The sequence below is a fragment of the Rhinolophus sinicus genome, chromosome 16 (assembly GCF_057876585.1).
Source record: "Rhinolophus sinicus isolate RSI-liver-muscle chromosome 16, RSI-T2T, whole genome shotgun sequence".
Classification (NCBI taxonomy): Eukaryota; Metazoa; Chordata; class Mammalia; order Chiroptera; family Rhinolophidae; genus Rhinolophus; species Rhinolophus sinicus.
Window position 1 is genome coordinate 164,853,590 of NC_142516.1, and position 21,481 is coordinate 164,875,070.

The 21,481-nt window shown below is 36.0% G+C and overlaps 1 long non-coding RNA gene across 2 annotated transcripts in view; it reads right to left on the bottom strand.

Moving 5' to 3' along the window:
• Window positions 1-21,481, bottom strand: part of LOC141571007 (uncharacterized) — a 151,644-nt gene that overhangs the window by 72,589 nt on the left and 57,574 nt on the right. For both annotated transcript variants that reach the window (XR_012495456.2, XR_012495457.2), the window contains exon 2: window positions 2,326-2,423. This is a non-coding gene — a long non-coding RNA (uncharacterized LOC141571007). The remainder of the gene's footprint in view (window positions 1-2,325; window positions 2,424-21,481) is intronic.

Here is a 21,481-nt window from a genome sequence, read left to right on the forward strand (position 1 = left end):
GAGGACACAGGGAGAAGACGGCCGTCTGCAAGCCAGGGAGAGAGGCCTCAGAAGAAACCACTCTGTCAACACAGATCTCAAGCTTCCAGCCTCCAGAACTTCGAGAAAATCATTTCTGCTATTGGAGCTACCCATTCTTTGGTACTTTGTTATGGCAGCCCTAGCAAACGAATATAGAGTGACACCTTGGGCCACGCTTACGTACACATATATATAGCTCCTAGGGGGTAAGCTTCTGAATTCCTTGGAACCAAATTACACGTCCTAAACTTCTGTGCCCTCTACAACACATTCCTTTTAAGACAGTACATATTCAATAAATATAAACTGACTGATTAAATTTATTAATTTTAAAATATGGAAAGGGCACGAGATTTACCTACAAAAAGATAGGTAATATATTTTTTAAAAGACATTTAGAAATATATTTTTTAAAAGACATTTAATATTTAAACACAATATTTTTTTAAAAAGGTACTACGATGTTTTACAGTGAATAATACCTATTATGATGTTATAATCTTGAGAGGGATTTTATATATATATATATATAATATATATTATATATATCTGTATATATGTATATATATACACATATGTATATATATATATGCATATCTATATGCTAATAATTAGTTTCCTATTGCTACTATAACAAATTACCAAATTAGTGACTTAAAACAAAACAAATTTATCTTCTTACAGTTCTGGAAATCAGAACTCTAAAATCAAGGTGATGTCAGGACCATATCCTTCTGGAGGCTTTAGGGGGAAACTTGTTTCTTTCCCTAATAGCTTCTAGAAGCCATCAGCATTCCTTAGCTTATGGCCCCTTCTTCCATCTGCAAAGGGCATCACTCCAATCTGGTTCTTTCCTTAAATCTGCTTTTTATGACTTTGATCCTCTTGTTACCCCTTATAAAAATTCTTCTGTGTGTGTGCAATTACATTGGGCCTACCTAGATAATCAACGATAACCTCCTTACCTCAAAATCTTTAACTTAATCACATCTGCTACATCCCTTTTACCATATAAGGTAACATGTCCACATGTGCCAGAAATTAGGACATCTTTGGGGGACAACTAGCTGGCCTACCACAAACTTGGTCAGGTTCTGCAGCTAGTAATGCTGTAATAGAGGCAAGTAGAGAGACAGAGGCAGCCCTGGGGACTGCACACAACAGAAAGTGGAGAAGGGAACCTGCTAAAAGGTGAGTACTAGTCAAGGCAGCTGAGCAGGCTGAGGGCCAGTGTCTAAAATGCTCAAGAATGGTCTCAACGTATGGAAATAAGGGTTATTCTCAGTTTCCATCAAGTCCGTCATCACAGTAAATTAGCTTTCGATTTATTTAGTGGGATGGAGATGTGGAAAATATATATCTGCTAAATTTAAACACTAATTTCATTCAGACCATGAATTCTGGCAATCATTCCAGGTCCAGGTCCTAAAAGGCATTTAAGCAAATACAAAAATAATACGAATAAGTAAAAACCATAGCAATTTTGGTTTTGGAAATAAATGGTTTTGGAATTGAGGTCCATTTGTTTTGTTTTACCTTGCAAAATTTTTCTAATCCATTCTCTTCCTAATTATGTCCAACCTTATGGCCATTAAAGCGAACATAGTTTATGAATCTCTTTGATCTTTTTACCAGCTTCTATTTACCAACTATAGAGTTTTAAGTTTCTCATTAAATATACAACTAAATAATATGTTTATGACTTAGGGAATGTTGAACCTACTAAAAATTATGCAAACTTTTACACACACACTTTCCTCATAACTTAAAAACATTCTAAACATACAAAGTCATCTGAATAATTGTGAAACCCTTAAAATATGTATACCAAACATCACCCAAACTTTTTTAAAGTCACTATTTTATATATATATATATATATACAAATTCAATATATTATATTACTGGGTAGAGTAGAACATAGTTCTTTGCCAAGTTTTAAGTCTTTATTGGCAGGATAACCATAGGCAAATCACATAACTTCTCTAAGCCTCAATTTCTTCCTCTGAAAAATGAAGGGATGACATTAGGAAATTGCATAAATTGCTTTCAACTCTCAGATTCTGTGATTGTAAGTCTGTATGTCCTCATTACCCACACAGTAAAATCCTATTATAATGAATTTCATAGAAGCTTTACAATTTTTGGTCAAAATAAAATGTTAGAAAAGAATTCAATACTAGAATTCTAGAACAGTTAGAACATATTGTTCCCATAGGACCAGATATGAAATAGCCAAAGAGATATATTAAGAGAAAAGAAAGCCTTGGAACCCATTATTTAAAAGGCAACGACCTCAATTACCTTCTATTTCAATCCATCTTCCCACAAGCTCCTGGACGCTGCCTGTGGAGTGGATGCTCTGGAAATCGTGTATTCTCCCCAGGAGAGATGAAATTTAACTGAGGCAAGAAAGCAAACACGGAAGGATGGTGTTAATTGATGTCCTTGAGGATAGAATTCAAGAACTACATAAGGGTGTGAACTTGGTTCTAAGATACAAACAGTAGACAACAGCTGTTTGGACAGTGTGTAACAAAGACCAAGGAAACCACTGTAGAAGCATTTAGAGTATACTCATGGAGGAGTGGGCCATTAGACTATGGGCCATTAGCAAGGGCAGAGAAGTAACTCTCTTATGGCAAACTCTTTTCTGTAGTGGTTTTCTTACAGTTACACATTTAACTATAAAGCCTCCTTTTCCTGGCTGAGGCCCGCACGGCCTGTCCTTGCAGAGGATACCACTTGTACCCACTGGCTGCATGGAAAAGACCGAGGCATGTTTGTGGAGAACAGATGGATGCACATGGCCGAAGGCAGTTCTGTCTTCCCAGAAGAACCAGCTTCTTCTGGCAGAAGGGTTTAGAAAATAAGCTGAAGGAACCACTCTGTTCAAACAAAGCAAAAGCATCACCATTTCCCCTTGTGCATGCATAATTGGAGACTACAAGCTTTATACGTCTCGATTACAAAAAGCCAGTAAGCAAGTGGAATATCTATAATTTTCTGTACCAACAGAGAATTAACTTTCATTAGATTTCATAGATAATGAACTAGATTACTGAGGGATTAATGTGGGGAAGGGCATTTTGCTTCACGAAAGGTTGCCTAAAATAAAACAAATTTGGTCATGGATGCTAGCTACTAAAAGCCTTTCTAAAAATATCCCCTGACCACTAATCGAAGTGTGGCCCATGATGAAGATAATGTTTGTATAGACTAAACAAAAGCAAAATTTATGCAATAGCCTAATTATTTATATCAAAAACATAATCTGAGTTGCTTAGACCACCAACGTTTGCTTTTTTGCCCCTCTCCCAATCAGGCACATTGTATGGAAAATCTAGGTAATTGCCTTTAAGGTATAGTAGGAAATATATAGATTTTTAGGAAAAATCAAATTCTAAAGTGAGTACCAAAAAAGAAAACATTCTCCCTCATTTGTTTGTTTGCTCGTCTTTTCTGGCTTGTTACTCATCACCTCATCACTGATCAGAGGGACAAGCTTGGCACATTTACTAAGGGACAGGTCCTTCATTAGACCTGGCATGCTGATGACAAAGGAAGCTAGAAAATATAAAACCAAAAGAACATAGGCAATCAATCCTGAACACAGTTGCTCAGAATCTGTTTAAGGCAAGCTGGTGGATACAGGCAGAAGTCCAAGTTGCTCAAATACTTCAAGTTGTGCAGTATCACAGAACATTAGATCTTGAAGGGTAGGCTGCTGTCTAACAGCCACGTGTGAAGCATTTGAAACAAGTGCCCAGGCACAAGATATAGCTCTCTCGCGGCCTGGCTTGCCCCAGTGGTGAGGCTTATTATCTAAGAAGAGAGAGAAATGGCAAGTGCACGCCTATGAATATTAGATGCTCATACATATGAATCTTATTCCTTTAGGCTGAGTTTTAAATATTAGACATTTACATTTATTAATTCTGTTCCTCTAAGTGGGGTTTTTGAAAATGACTGAGCAGCAGAATTTTCAGGGTTAGAATTTTTGGTAGGAAACAAGTATAGCAAGTCTATGTTTCTAACTATGGGCAGATCAATAAGTTTAAGAATAAACTGAAACTAGTGACTATCTTGTATCAGTGTAGAAAAGCTGAACTAGGATTCCTGGTCACGGAGCATCTGCATGGAGGAGCAATGAAGCCTTGTCACTGTGGAGGTTGCCCCTCAAGGGGCCAGTGAAGAGTCACTTTTGACAAAGCATATTACTTAAACAAGCAAAGGAAAAAGAGAGCATTGTAAAAATACTTTATGATTACTTTTTATTTTTCTCTAAAATATCTCTGTTATGCTATTTCATTGAGATCAGGGAGGGCAAACAACTAACAAATTGAATTTTCCACTTTCAGCCAATCACATGCTTCTGCTTCAAAAAGCTACCAGTAAATCATATCAACTCTCTCATCTGCAGAATGGTACAAGTCTTAAGTTGCAATTTCAAAATTCCTTCTGAATATCAGCCCTTGAGCAACAAAATCTACAAATTACCTGCTGCTAAAAGACAGACAAAATTATATTTTCTTCCATGTGACATCAGACAGATATCACTCAAATTCAAAATAAGACATTAGGTCTGTGATATAACCAGATTATCTTAATTGTATAAGCCAAATGCTTTCCTATTCCATTATGGAAGCGAACAGCAGGGCTGTTGCATGTTCATAGCTCAATATGCAGCTTCTTAGAGTTGCTGATGTGAACATGTAATAATTTTAAAATCGGAAAGGTTGCCCCATTTTTTCCTGCAGAAGAAAAAGGGACAATGTCATGAACATATCTTCTCTACCATAATCAGTTCAGCGCTCAGATATATTTTAAATTTTATTCAAAATTGTTTTCCGCTACAGTCTTATGTGTAGCACTCTATATATCCATTAAATGGGGGGAAAAAAGATTTAAGGTAATAGTATACTCATGAGCTGCAAAGCTTCTAACAACCAAAGGTAGTTCCTTTTAAGCACATGAAAGTTTCTGCTAATATTGTACTTGCCCTGTTCTGCATGGTTATGCTGCAAGAACGAAAGGTCCAATCGTGAAAAGATTTCACAATATTTAAGCAGATGTTTAAACACCTGTTTCTGAGTAAACAAACAAAAAGGCCCTTCAGAGAGGTGCCCCAAGTGAAATTAGTTTCCATCTTGTGACACTGCTTACTCTGTGCTGTGCACTCGGTTTTGCATATTGGAAAGTGTGCCCAGGGGCCTGAAACAACTCAAAGGTGAGATGTGCCTCCACCACAAATGATGTTCATAACTGTTTAGGACGCTGAAGAGGCTGGAGTCAGAGAAGACGGCAGAAGTCTCACGTCTGTGAGCACGACTTAGGAAACAGGAACCAGAAGGTTTTAGGACGCGTCACTCAGCGAGAAGGAAGGAAAGCTGGCTCCCGTGGAGACAGCCCGAGAGTTCCTTGCCTGTCTCTAAGGAGGAGGCTGATGTAATGTGGTATAACCTTCAGGTCACCTCCACAGAGAAGAGCCCTGGGCGCTCTAGGCAACGCTGATGTTGCTTTTTATCTGGTCTCATGGGGAAACATGTAAGTGGGAAATCAGAACTGAAATGGTTGCCAACGTAGGAGCCAGACAACCTGGGTTTTGTTATCTGTTGTACGTGTGCTCTGGGTGGGCCGATCCCATCCCAATCTTGAGAGGGTCAGTGTGGGGCCAGTGTGGTGGGATAATGGAACCTTTCAGGGGGCTTTTTGGAAAGAGCTCTCTGGGTGGAGAGTTGGGATGTAGCCTCAGATGGGTCCTCACCTGTGAGTCAGACCCAGCCATTCCACTAGAGTTCCATCTGCCAAAGTCTAACCTCCTCTTCGTCTCTGCCCTGGGCCAGTCCCCCCCCCCCCCCCAATCACACTTGCCAAGGCCATAAGTTCTCCTAAATTATCTTCCTGCCTCTCGTCTCTCATAGTTTAATCATCCTTTGAGAATTATCTTTTCAAGGTTACATGAATACAAAAGTAATACATGTCTATAACAGAAAAGATGTTAAATATTAAAAATAACAAGCGCCAAAATCACTCATAACCCCACTTTTATTTTTTTAATGGATCTGAAATGACAAGTGAAATTCCTCCTTTCATTCTCTCCTGCCTTTTCAGTCCCCAGCCCTGTAGCCACGATCGAGAGATCCTTTTATATTCCTCCAGATTTTGTTCTATGTTTATAGGAACATATTTTTGTTGTTTTTTTCCCAATGAAAATAGAATCAAGTTATGAATACGATTTTGCAATGTGCTCTTTGTTTTATTTATAATGAACGTTTTTCAAAGTCAGTACATATGAATCTGCTATTTTCTTTTTAATTGTTATAAGAATTTCCTTTCATCAAAATTCTATAATTGATTCAACCATTTTCCTATGGATTGAGAGTTCTCCCCCAATTTTGGCCAGTAAACAACACTGCAGTGAGCGTTGCTGGACATGTACTTTTTGTGTAATTAAACTAATATTTCTATAGGATAGACCCCTAGAAGTAGAATTTCTATTGAAATTGCTGGATCAAAGGTCATACATATTTTAATTTTGATAATGTCAATTTGCTTTACGAAAAGCTATATCCATATTCTTTCCAATCAATATGAGAGTGACTATTTTCCCTCACCAAGGGTTGTCAATCTATTGAAATGCTGCCCGTTAACTAGGTAAATCAGATATCTTGTTATTTAATTTCCACTTATTTAATAATTACTGAAATGAATTTGTTAATTGGATGTTTATATCCCTTCTTTCATTAATTTTCTGCTTGTATTTTTTGTCAATTTTCTATTTGGCTGATAGTCTTTTTCATACTCACAAGCAGAATGTTAGTAAAATATTTTGGATATTAATCTTTTGTCTTTACATATGTTTTTCTCCCAATCTCTCACTCACTTATGTTTTAACTTTATTTTTATCTTTTCAAATAAAAGTATTTTAATTTTTAATGTGTTGACTTTTATGTCACCTTTATAGGTTTACATTATGCTAAGAAAGTCCTTTGTCATCCTACAATTATAAATCTATGTTTCATTCCTTTTCTTCTAGCTTTTCGTAGTTTGGGTTTGTCTTTTTTTTAATGTCTAGATCTTTAATCTATTTGGAATTTATTTCTGTAAAAAGATGTGGTAGAGAGAGCTAACTAGATTGCCAAGTATCTTAACATCCTTTGAAATAATCCTTTTGCCTATCATTTCTGAAATTGCACAATTGTTATTATACTAAGTTCCCAGATGTTAGTGGATGTTTTTAATATAGACATAGTGTGTGCGTGCGTGCATGCATGTCTGTGTGTGTAGCTGCAACATATACACATATGCTTTAATATCTGGTAGGCAAGTTTCCTATATTACAGACTTCATCCTAAAGGTAGCAATACTGTCTATGGTCTATGGAGCATAAAACAATAAATGAAATTATGCTCGAGACTCTGATTTACTTATGAAAAATGAGGCTATTCAAAAGCCCACAATACATTTTTAATTATTGCAAAATATGGAGTTTGATGTGTAAAATAGTATTACAGAAAGTATTCCTTTTTTTAACATTATCTTACCATCTGGTTGAAAGCTTTTTAAAAGAGCAGATAATTTTCTGTCATTTCTTTTAGCTGAGAGTAAATTATTGCTACTACATTTTACAGTTCACGTCATGACATAGCTTCAATTAGGAAACAATTTATTCTGTCCAGTGAGACAGAATAAATGGCTCACAGTGCCAGTCCATTTTGCCATTGCCAGGTCTCTAGTCCAACAGAAATATAATTTTTTCACAGATGGGTAGTTCCCAAGAGACCAAGTCCCTGGAATCTTCCCTCAGAATCTGCATTTTTAAAAAAAAAAAATCTTTGTTTCAACACAGAAGGAACAATTTTACACTAAGCCTTACTCTTACGAACACTAAAGTATAGAAAAGGAACTTTTTAGAAAGATGATTTAATAAACCAGACAGAGCTAGCAAGGACGTGACTGGTGAGGGGTTGCTAAAGGCATAAGGTAGTATCAGTATAAACCCGAGCACTTCTTCAGCTCCAGGGATTGTTCCTCCCACTGTGGCTGAAGTCCCAGACATTCTAGAAGAGAAAGGACAGAGTACCAAAGAGACAGCACAAGAAACATGACTTCACCCCAAGAGGCTGGTCTTCCCAACTCCTCCATCCCTGAGCCATTGCTATGCAGTGCAAACATCTTCACAAGATGGAATGGAAATGTATACAAACCAATGAATGATTAATGTTCTTCACTCTGTGAAGTTTAGTGATGAAATATTCCCTAAGTTAGTTTGACATGAAAATGTGGTTCTTGTCACCACTAGGCTGTCTTTGTAGCTGCTGAGGAACATTCAGGCAAAGGAAATACATAGCAGAACACTGTTTGAGAACAGGCCCTCTGCCACATTGTTCTTAAATTGAAAACAATGAGCACACACAACCCCCATAAAAAAGACATAGATACAGTGCTTCCAAGGGGGTGTTAGCATCTGTCTGGACACCAGAGTGTCTGCTTCTTTGAACTGATAATTAAGCCAAGCGCAATTTGCATCTCGAGTACATAATTATTCTTTTTCTTAGCCAAGATCATGCCATTATGTCATTATTATTAAAACTGCTTTATTGTCCTTTAAAGAGTGTATTGCCTACCTGCTTTGTGCCCATGTCTATGTGTAACAGTCTTAACCCCTCCATACTAAGGCCAGGATTGTGGTTTACTCGTTTGTATATCCCTTACCTATCCCATACTCATTTTTATATCCCTTACAGCACACTGCCTTGCACAGAGTAGGTGTTCAGGAAACATAATGGGTGAATTATATGAAACATCAAATATTTTCTAGAATAGTATGATCTAGGTGGTCACCTGGTCCAATATGATTCATATGAGAAGTCAGTACTCATTCAAAAATGTAAGGTTTAAAAATACAGTCATCAGACATTTTAAAACTACTGTATAGAAAAACAGAGTATGGAGATATAAAATGTAAATCAGTTAAGTCTCAGATTCTTTTGGATTAATACCGTGCTTCCCCGAAAGTAAGAGCTAGCCAGACCATCAGCTCTAATGCATCTTTTGGAGCAAAAGTTAATATAAGACCCAGTCTTATATTACATTATATCGTATGATATCATATGATATCATATCATATGATATCATATCATATCATATCCCCGGTCTTATATTATTGTAAAATAAGACCGGGTCTTATTTTAATTTTTGCTCCAAAAGACGCATTAGAGCTGATGGTCCGGCTAGGTCTTATTTTCAGGGAAACACGGTAGTTCTTGTGTTATACACCAAAAGGGAAAAATGTGTATCTAACTCCTTAAACATATACCTGGCCTGCTCCTCTACACATTAAGACTTTAATAAATTGTTGCTACACTACATAGGTTCTTTTGCATATTTCTTTATATTCCTATGCTTCTCAACACTAAGCAGGAAGAAACACTTCAAACACCTTAAAGAAAGGTAACAAACTCCAGGTCAGTTAATCTGATATGGATGCTTGGGTGGCCCTCCTTAGAATCACAGCCATGTCAGTTTTGTGGTTCTGAGACTTGTTTTTTTGCCCTTCGTGGTTGTTTTAAAGAGAATTCCCCAAAAAGGGGTGACAAGGTTTAGGAAGAATGTAGGGTCCCAGGCATGAGGGCTGAGATTAGAAGCAAAACATTCATGCTGAAGGTGAAACTAGAGTACAAAAAAAGAAATCATGAGGAGAATTTTGTTATTTTACAATATACTCATCATGCTGTACACCTTAAACTTATGCAATGCTTATGTCAATTATGTCTCAATGAAAATGGGGAGAAAAAAAGAATTTTACCATAAGATTTGCGCAAACACCATGAGAGGATTGGGGGTCAGGATGATGGTTGAGGGGATGGTTCACAGGGATATGCTACCAAATTAGGCTCATTCCAGACCCCACTATCAGCTATATTTGAGCCCGATGACATACTGTTGCCTTGCATGGGATGAGAGGCTGGGCAGGAGAGGAGCCTCCTAAGGGAAGGTCCTCTTTACCTGCCGCTGAACAGGCACGGAACAGGCAGAAAGGACCAACGCATGAAATATATGAATGGACCAGTGTTCTCTCCCCACTATCCCACTCATACCAGTGACCATATCCCCTCAGAACAATTTAGTGTTGTGTGAACACAGTTCAAATATGCTGCTTTAAAAATACTGGGGGGGGGGGGTGCCAAAAAATTGTACACAAGTGGACACTTTGGTCAACGTTGCTCAAGCAGTAGTTTGCCGTAATCAGAAGTGTCTGGACGCTGATGGTAACCACTTTGAGCACCTCTTGTAATTGCAGAAGTCAAACGTGACTTGTATTCATCTTTTGTTATCGGTATATATTCAGTATTACAATTTTAATACAGTTTTCCTTTCTTAAAATGTGTATACATTTTTTTGGCACCCTCTGTATTTATTTTGAATCATCACCATCACCATCATCATCATCATCATCATCCTCTTTTGAAGATAATAGGAGTTGATGAGGATAAACAAGGAGAATAGATAGGAATAGAAAAATGTTTACAAACATTTGTCAAACCAATTTTGTGGTTTTTAATTGCTACCGTGACACACTGTCCATCGAATTTATAAACAAGTGTGTGAAGTGAATATCAGTATAACACTGCCCTTGGGGCCCATGCTATGAAATCATCTTTCTGTGAGACAATTTATTTAAACACTTACACACCATTTTTTACACTTCATCCAATAAATTGAGATAGGAGTCCATGTTATACCAAATTTCCCTCCATGAAGGATTATAACTAAGTACCATGGACTGGGGTCTGGAACAAAGATCTTGGCGTTGGCAATCAAAAATCAGTATTATGGTAAAACACCGTAGGTCAAGGCCAGTGACCTGAATCAGGATATCCAGCAAAGTGATGGGAGTAGCAAGCAGCGTGGAAAACAGCCACGAGAGGCAAAACTAGATTCAGAGCCTAAAATAGAATAAAAGTCCAAATAAGATTTCAAGGTAACTTGATTCCTAGATCAGAATGCCAGGAAAGCATACAAAAGCCAGTGTTAGATTCAGGGGGTTTGAGGCTCTCATTCTTTATAAAGAATTTTAAGACTCTGGGTTCGAAAGTGAGAGATGGCCAAGAGCAGGTATAGGACAACAGCTTGCCAGCCCCTTATCAGAGACAGACTACGTAGTTAGTCCCCAAATACTCTAGATAATTAATAAGCTTGAAAATTAAAACACACACACACACACACACACACACACACACACACCTAGCCCCAAAGCATTTTATGAGAGCATATTAGAAAAGCTTAGAGTAAAATCTTATGTTTGCTTAAGTCAATCTTATCTGCCACCACTCTACAATATGAGCCCATTAAATACATTTCCTCCTATCTCCCAAACATGCTTTGCACCTTCCTACTATTTACCCAAGCATTCCCCATCCAAGAAGACCAATTCAAATCCCACATCTCTTGTGAGGTCTTCTTTATTCATCTCAACTTGAAGTGATCTCTCACTCCTCTGAACCCTTAGGTCGATCAATGGAAGCTTCACATATATTGCCTTGCATTATTCATTTTATTTTCCTGTCTCTGTAATTAACCAGATTGCTAGCAATTTGAGGAGGCAGTATTTTATCACCTCTGGATCTCTATTTAGCTACATTAAAGTACTCGATAAAGATTTACTGAACCAAACTTGAAGTCCGAGGCCTTGCCTTAAAGTGTGTATCTCTCCAGCTCCAGCAAACAGCTTGCTATAACGCTACACAACTCAAAACAGTACCCAGTACTGGCTCTGATGGGTTAAAATACAAACACATTTAATATTCTTTTTTTTTTGCCAGTACATTTTATCTTTTCCAAAGCAACATCATCATATTGCTAGAATTTGGAAATTCTCTACTAAATGGGATCAGACCAAAACTATAACACTAGAGAGGAAAAAGTACAAATCACACTGTAGTGATCTTATTTCCTCATTTCACAAATCATACATAATCATTACAGAAAAGTTAGTAAATAGAGAAACAAAAAGAAAAATAGATATTTTTACAAAGCATTTATAATCCCATCATCCAAAGAGTGCCACAATTAATTTTCTAGTGCCTAATCTTGCCTTATTAGAATTACTTTATGCTGCCATCTGCCCAGGGCTTCTAAATGAAATAGTGCCTGAAAGTTCTAAGAAGGTGGACTGTAATATATTTATTTATTATTATTATTATATTATTTTGATACGATAGTATACCAATTTTAGAAATATGTCCTCAAACAACATTATTTTGGAGGGGATCATAGTTTCTGGAAGGAATGCCCTCTTAGCCAACCTGAAGACATATGATGCCATTTGTCCTTTAACTAGTCTGACATGCTCTAGGCAGTAAAGGCAACTGTGAGCGTCACCAGAATAAAGATTTGTGAGTTCCATATTTATCCCCAATGCAATGCCTGATCCAGGTGGCACATGCTTGGAGCACCGCCAGCACTGCTATGACAATTAAATTGCACCTACTCATACAGAAATGGGTAATAGCATTTTCAGGCTACCACCACTTAATAGTAGTATATTCTAACATAAAATCCCTTTAGTTTACCATGTTTAAATCAGTGGTTGTATTTTATTTCTCAAAAAACGAATGATGAAGGCATATCAGTAGAAAAAGAATCCATTCTATACCAACATGAACTTACAGTAGACAATACTTTTCTAAATCTCACCTCCTGCATTCTTTAATGTTTCCATACCTGAGAAAGTTTTAGAATTAATTAGCACTTAGAAATCACAGCAAAGTTTTCATCACTTAAAAATACTCAAGAATAGCAGGAAAATAATTATTGTGCCAAACAAGTCATTTTTTAAAAAGATATGTTTGATTAGTAGTTGATTTTATCTTTTTTCTTTCTTGTATCTCAAAACTGGACTCAAAATACAGGTATTTTAAATTAACCTAACCAGAATATGGTGCCCATGTTTCACTATATAACACCTACCAAGAGGATAGAGTTCAAGCACATTAATAGTAACAAGCCATATTTCTTCTGATTTTGTCCTCCCAACCACAATTTTGGGATCCCCAAATTCTTTCAAAATCCCTTCAGTTTTACCTGGAGTCCCTGGGAGCAAATCCATTCTGCCTCTGCTGCTTGCAAAAGAGCAGCCACAGAGACTTTGCATCTGTAGGAGACAGCCCTGGTGCTGCTAAATTCTTATGATGCTAGCCGTGGAGTGCTCTATGGAAAATTCTATGAGCCAAAGCCATGCTGTGTTCCCTCCAGAAAAGGGAGCATGAATCTCTTCCTTTCTGACTTCGGGCCCAGAGACCACAATAGAGATGCTTAGTGCCCTCTTGTCTTAGAAAGAGGTTATGGACACCTATTCTCAACTCCTATCGTGTGTAAGACCTAAGTAGCTCAGGACCAGGGACATTGCTGAGAGGCTGACAAGATGCTACACAGAAAATCAAGGCTCTCTTTGATACCTGAGACATTTTAAGAAATGGGGCATCTTAAGCCAAGTCTTCCCTGACTGACTTTTCCTTCTTAACCATGGTTTCTTTCCCAGGAGGCTTTGTTTACTCATGGAAAAAGACCCCTGGCAGGCACATGCACCCAGCCCACCAGGCACACAAGCTTGAATCCTAGCAGGAAATACAGCCTGGACGCAGTGGGGTCCCCCAGCATGCTCAAAAAAGAACTAATGTAAAAATTGGCTGCCATTCTTATTTTTTAAATTATCAGCACACTGTTTATTTATAGATAAAGGAGACCCATCACTTTAATTATCAAAGGTCCAAATAGGATTTATAGAAGAGAAAGGGGAGAGGGGGAGGGAAACAACAACAAAACAACTGCAGCAGCCTAAGAAGAATGACTATATGGTACACATTTTCTGGGCGCTCTGATTAGCTGGCATCAAGCAAATAGTTCTGTGTGGACTGCATCCTTGAGGAGACTGGCTAGGGGCATCAAAGAAAACCATTCCAGTGTTTATGGAGTCTCTGGGAGGCCTGGAGAGTGTAGCGGTGGAACATACGTGGCAGATGGGGCACCTGTGAGTATGGAGGGATTCAGAGAGAGCTTCCAGGCAGAGGGAAAGCCCTGAGGTTGGGAGGAACCTGACATAATCCAGGATCTGAAAGATGGCTCTTGTGGCTGGAATACAGAGAGAGGCAGGGAGGCCATAGCTTCTGCACAGAAGAGCCTCTGTGGGTCCTTGAGTCGACAGGCTGTGCCAACACCAGAGGTGTTGCTGCATCATCATTACTATAAATCCACGTCATCACAGCTGTCATGCATGGAGCTCTCACTGTGTACTAAGGACAGTGGTCGGCACTTTCCATGCATTATCTTATAGGAACTTCCAAACAACCCTAGGAGACTGGCGTTGTCATCCCCATTTTACCAATGAAGATACTGAGGTTCACAGAGGCCCCCGGCTTACCCAAGTCATACAGTTAATAAGTGGCAGAACGGGCTTGGAAACCAGTTCCATTGTACTGCACACAACCTCAGTCCTTCTACTGGACACATGGCTCCTGGCTGTGGTCTTCTTTCTCCTTAATTCCAGCACTCAGCCACGTACAAGTTGGTATTTGCTCAGCTGATTATTACTATAATTATCATTTTGCTCAGCAGATTTGGCAGCCATTCTTAATTATTGTTACATAGTCAGTGCAGGATAAAAGGCTAAAAATTGGGTCGGGTGAATTGAGACTGTAGAAGGTAAAGTGAAAATTTTTGTAACCATTTAAAGGAATTTCATTGCTTCTATTATTTAGAGGATCAGGACAAGGTATATTTACCTATTTATAGATATGCTCTTAAAAGATGAATTCCAAGAGATGATTGCTACATATAATCTAAAAATCTATCACCTCGGTTAATATTTGAAGCCAATAGTAACCACACGGAGGTCCAATATTCAAAAGAAACGAACTGCTTTGAACAGCACAAGAATTTACTGTGTTCTTTTCTTCTCTTTCTTTGTGTCATCAGGAATCATCAAGAGTTGTCTTTCCTCCAAAGCTGGATGGCTTTACAAGGACTTTTTTCCTTTCTATTACATGCTGTCTGTCTTTTTATTTCCAGAAATCTGTTATAGTTCTGTTAGAAAAAAACCACATTAAAATCTCTATAATTTAAGATTTTTGACATGTACTTTGCCATGGGACAGCCTACGAAGATTTCACAATGTATTAAAAAAAAAACTTTAAAAGAATGATATAATCATATACATAGATGTAGAATTTGACAAAATCCAAATTCATTCTTGATAAAAATTTCAGCAACAAAGGGAACTTCCTCAAACTTCTAGGTGATATCTATAAAAAATCTACGACATCATACTTTATGGTGGAAGACAGAATGCTTTCTCCTTAAGATCATGATCAAAGCAAGGGTGTCCACTCTCAGCACTTCGATTCAACATTATACTGGGGATTCTAGCCAGTCAAATGGACAAGAAAAAGAAATAAAGCCCTCCATCTTGGAATAGGAAAACTGTCTTTATTCAGAGATGACACATTGGTCATATAGAAAATCCTATAGAATTTACAAAACAAAAGCTACTAAAACTAATAAGTGAGTTTGGCAAGGTAGTGGGATATAGGATTGACAGAAAAAAAATCAATTTTATTTCTGTATATCAGCAACAAATAATAAGAAATTAAAACTGAAAAGACAATATCTTTCATAATAGCATAAATATATAAAATATGCAGGGGTAAATGTGACAAAAGATGTGTAAGATTTATACATTGAAAACTATAGAATAGAGTTCAGAGAAATGAAGACCTAAAAATTGAGAGATATACCATGTTCATAGGTCGAAAGACTCAATATTGTTGAGAGATCTGTTTTCCCCAGATTAATCTATACATTCAACACTATTCCAATAAAAAAAGGAAGTTTTGTGTAGAAATTGACAAGGTTCTAAAATTTGTATGGAAATACAAAGGATTTAGAATAGCCAAAACAGCTCTGCAAAATAAGAAAGTTGAAGGACTAATGCTATCTGATTTTAATATTTTTGATAAAGCTACAATTATCATGGTAGTGATCCTGATGTAAAGATAAACTAAGAGGAAAATAGAAGAAAAGCCACATACATGGAGAAAATATAAAGAATGTATTTTTAAAAACTCTCAAAATTGAATATTAGAAAAAGCAAACAATATAAGTATTTTAAATTGGTCAGAATATTTGCACAGACACTTCACCAAACAAGATATGTGGATGGCAAATAATCATATGAAAAAAGTGCTCACCATCTTTAGTCAACAGGGAAACACAATTTAAAACCATAATGAGGTGCCACTACAGAACTATTAGAATGGCTAAAATTAAATGACTGACCGTACTAACTGTCCATGAGGACATGGAGCTCCAACAACTATTCCCCTCTGTTAGTGGGAATGGAAAATGTAAACTGCTTTGGAAAACAGGTTGGCAGTTTTTGAGAAGTTAAACATAGACCTACCACATAGCCTAACAATCTATTCTTAAATATTCACCTAGAGAAATGAAAGTACACGTGCATACAAAGATTATACAAGAATGTTCATTGTGGCTTTATTGTAATGGCCAAAACTGGAAACAACCCAAATCCATCAACAGATAAATGGACAAACACATTGTAGTACATACATATAATGGAATATTGCTCAATATAAAAATGAATGAATTATTGATACACACACCAACATAGGTGATTCCAAAATAATTATACCAAGTAAAAGAAGATAGACAAAAAAGAGTACGTGCTGTAGAATTTCTTTTATGTTAAATTCTAAAACATGCAAACTAATTTATAGTGACAGAAAACAGATCATAACTTTTTAGAGCTATGGGGTGGGAAGGAAAGGGCGAGAAGAGAGGTTATCAAGAGGCAGAAAAAAACTTTTGGATGTAATAGATGTGTTCACCATCATGAGTATCACAAGTCTATAAATAAGCATTATCAAATTTTATATTTTAAATACATGAGTTTATTATATGCCAATTATACCTCAATACTGCTGTTAAAAACAAAACACACACACACAACACACAACATACTTTCCCCAGACTATTAAATGACAAATACCACTTGAAGTTTCAAACTTGGCATCAATATTAAGAATTACTAACATTCATATCACCTTCCTAACTTCTAAACATTCTGCAAAGCCTGACATAAATGGATATTTGAAATTATAATACTCTGAGTCACTAATAGTTTCCTTTTACACAATAGTGAAACGATAAAATGTTAAAATTACTAGTCTTTTTGAAGGAGTGAAGTGTTAAATTACTACCTTTTAACTTGAAAACGTTGAATCGATTTCATGACAATACATAGAAATTCTGGAGTAGGGGGTCTCCTTGAAGGTTTACTTTAAATGCGTAGGACAAAATGCACACCAGTGGGCTATGCCAGTAACTCAAACTCTGAAGGTTTTAACCACCCACTAGGTACGTAGCAATCTAGCCATGAAGTGAGTAAAGAAATCCATTGATTTACCAATAGGATGATAACACTTTTCTCTCACCTATTTTATACCATGTTTCCCTGAAAATAAGACTGGGTCTTATATTAAGTTTTGCTCTAAAAGACACATTAAGGCGTATTTTCAGGGGATGTCTTATTTTTTCCTGTACAGCAATCTACATTTATTCAAATACAGTCATGTCATCTTCTTCTGGAACATTGTCATACCGTACTAAATGTGTCTGTCTGGCTGACGATCTTAACTGGGGCTTATTTTCAGGGTAGGTCTTATTTTTGGGGAAACACAGTAGATCATTCCTTCTACTTTGTTCCAGGCCTATAATGTATACCAAGCATACAAGAGTGATTAATAAGGTCTCCCTGCCTTATGGGAGTCATAGTTCTGTATTATCTTTATATCAATAAGCAATGCAATCCTGTAGTGAACATAATTAGCAACCATTGCTAAAGAATACAATGCAACTCTGTAAATGCAGAAATAATTACTTCAAATTTATATGGTTTTACATCCATGGAAGAATAAAGATTGCTGGTTTTGATTTGTGAACACGCTGCCAATCAGACATTTTAATACAAAAGAAATTAAGCACACTGCAAGGATAATACAAAGAAAGACGGAAAATATAACACTGTGCAGTAAATTATCTGTTCACTAGGTCTAAATTACCTTTAATTTGAATTTAGTGTTGCCAAATATGAAAATTGCTGTTTCCATATAGACTTTCTTTTGACATCTGTAGAATGTTTTCAAGTTGATTCATTACCTTGGTGGTAGACTTCAAATTCTATTTCCAGGCAAATTTTTTTTTTTTCCAAATTCTAAGAAATTAACTGCTTCTCAAATAAGAAAGTATTTTTGCAGCATTCGCATAGATGTGTCCTAGATTATGGTCAGCGAATTTAAATAAACAAGTGCACTAATGGGTGTAGTACAGGTATAATGAGTATGATTAGGTAGCACTTTCCTGTCATTAGTTTGTAACCTTCCACAGTAATCCTCACTCTTATTAATAAGCCTTTTTTTTTTCTTTTTTCTTTTTTTTTTTTTTTCACTTAACTCTGCTTCTGAAACTTGATTTAAATTCTAAATGCTCGGGCCATAGCTACACAGCACAGCAAAATGAAGGTCCAAGGAAGTTTAGCTGGATCCAGTAAATCTAAATGATTCACATTCGTGTATATTGCTGATTTTTGAAAGCTAAATCACTATTCAGACCTAAATGTGTCTCTTTCACTAAAAGAAAAAAAAAAAATGACTCAACTAATACAGACTAGAAAGAATTGTGTATTGTACCTCTGCTTAACATGCTCAAGCTTAATTAGAAGAATTTGGTCAAATAAAGCTCTTGAGGTGTCTCAGCTTATTCTGTAATTTCAAATATTCTACCAAGTAATATGAAAAGAAAGTGCAATAGAAAAATTATCATCTGAGTTCGGTAGTACAAAATAACCTATTATTTTGCAGACTATGATTAGGTGGGCTAACAACTGGACTACCGTGTTCATACATAGAATACTCTTAATGAGATTGTTTCACTTCTCTCATTCTTCTTAGTCAGTGTCAATCATAGCAAGCACAGTGCTGCTGTAAAAACTTATTTCTATCATCCAGAGCTAAAGTTAGATCAATAATCACTGATTTAGCTTACTGAAGTACATTGTTAGAATAAACAGATACCAACTTGAGTTCAGTTTTCTGTTTTCAACTTGCTAATACACTGAATACATGGCATAGTATTTTCAATGCTAATAAACGAAATGCATGTTGATGCTATTTGAATTTTTGTAATACCATATAATATTGTAATTAAGGAAATTTTATTATGTTGAAGTGAGTGAATGAGAATAACTGAAATATGAGCCACCTTTGGGAATTTCTAGAGTGCACACTAAAACATCAGCAAGAAAAATGAAAACAAAATCTCATTTTAATGATTCTGCTTTCTTTCTAGTTATCCCTTCACTAAGAATACAGCAATGCCAGTTTTCAATCTATTTCCAAAATAAAAATAAAATATCCTAAACAGGAACTGATCTGTGCAGTGTTACATAGAGAATTACAAATAGTACATTTATTTCTCAGTGTTCTCCACCCTCTTCAAAACATATTTCGATTGCATTAACATTACTTCTCTTGGGAATTTTTGATTAACTGATCAATCTGTCCATTAGGGTATTTTCTCTAATATAATATTGAGCTCCTGCTCTCATTTGCTATTTTCCCCCCATTAATGCTAATTAGATCCCCTGGGATCAGGGAGATAATACTGTTCAATCTTAACTTTCTCTCTCAAATGCTGTAGACAATGATGCACATCTTTATTTATTATTCATTGAATACTTTTCAGTTGTCCTTAATAATTCTGTCTGAGATTGTAATTATGTTGACTTGCCCTTCCTTGAAAGTTCTTAAGCTTTCTGATCTTTTCAAAGCTAAGGTATTTGAAATTTGCTATATTAGGAAAAAATTGTCAGCATCCACAACAATGACTTCTGATTGTTGCTAGAGAAGAAGATAGATAAATAAATGACAGATAAATAGATAGACAGAGAGATAGATAGGTAGACAGACAGACAGACAGACAGATAGAGAGATAGAGAGATAGATAGACAGACAGATAAGGGAGGGAGGAGAAGGGAGGAAGGAGAGAGAGAGAAAGAGAAAGAGGGAAAGAAAAGAAAAAGGTGTAATTTATCAAAGAACATTACATGCAGAATTTACCACAAAATATCATTAACATAAAATGACCATTTTAACTATGAAATTAACCCAATTTCTAATTTAAAGTAAAAATATTAGAACTTTAAAATTAGTCCAGTTCTTACATTTAATGAGCTTAAAAATTTGATGACTTTGTCTTTTTCATTTTCATATTCCTCTTTTCTTCTACTGTTATTCTCTCACAATGTCTTTCACTCAATCTTAGACATTCAGTAAATACTGGATTAATCGACAAGTATAGTATTGACGAAAAATCAGGGGAAGAAGTACAATTATGATTAAAATGCTTATTTCCATAGGATTTAATGTGTGACAAAGGTTGCCATATAATTTAATAGCTATGGCAATCCATGTTTGAGTTCTTTTAATAACTACTAAATTACAAAAAGTCAATGGCATGAAAAAAATGAAACAAGGGAGATTGTTCTAGGTTAAAAGAGAAAAAAAGATCTAAAAATTAAATATAATGTGAAAACTTAGTTTGAATCCTGTTATAAACAAACCAACTATAAAAAAAGATATTTTTGAGACATTTGGCAATTTGTCAAATTGGGGCAATTTGATTACGGACTGGGTGTTGCATGATGCCCGGGAATTATTGTCCATTTGTGAGCTATGATAATGGCACTGTGGTTGTGTAATAAATTTTCTATAATTCTTATTGACACATACTGAGTTAGGAGTGAAATGGAATGCTGTCTGAGATTAGCTGTAAGACATTTACCAAAGGGGAAAAGAAGGAGTGGAGAAAGTATGAAGTAAATATAGTAAAACACTGATCATTGCTGGCTGTACTAGATGATACATATACGGGGATTCATTATTCTATTTTCTACTTTTAAATATATTTAAAAATTTCACAATAACATGTTTTAAATAATACAAAAATAATATATAAGCAGTATGTAAAAGTACAAATAATGTAAGGTATACGAGTATATAAGTTAAAATGCAAAGGTCGTCTCTCACCATCACCCAAATCTTACTCACAGGAGGAAACCACTATTAACGCTTTGTTGTGTACACCAGTATGGACATTTCTATCTACATCTATACCTACATACACATATTTTATATTTTTTTATCAAAAGGCTTTTTAACCTTTTCTTTACTAAAACTGTATCTTGGATATTTTCCATGTCAGTACGTTTAGATCTACATTACTCTTAAATGATGCAAAATATTCCATTGTTTAGATATTTAACATGGATGATTTTATTTTTACAATCCCAAAAGAAAGAATAGTCTATTCCCAGTTTTTAACT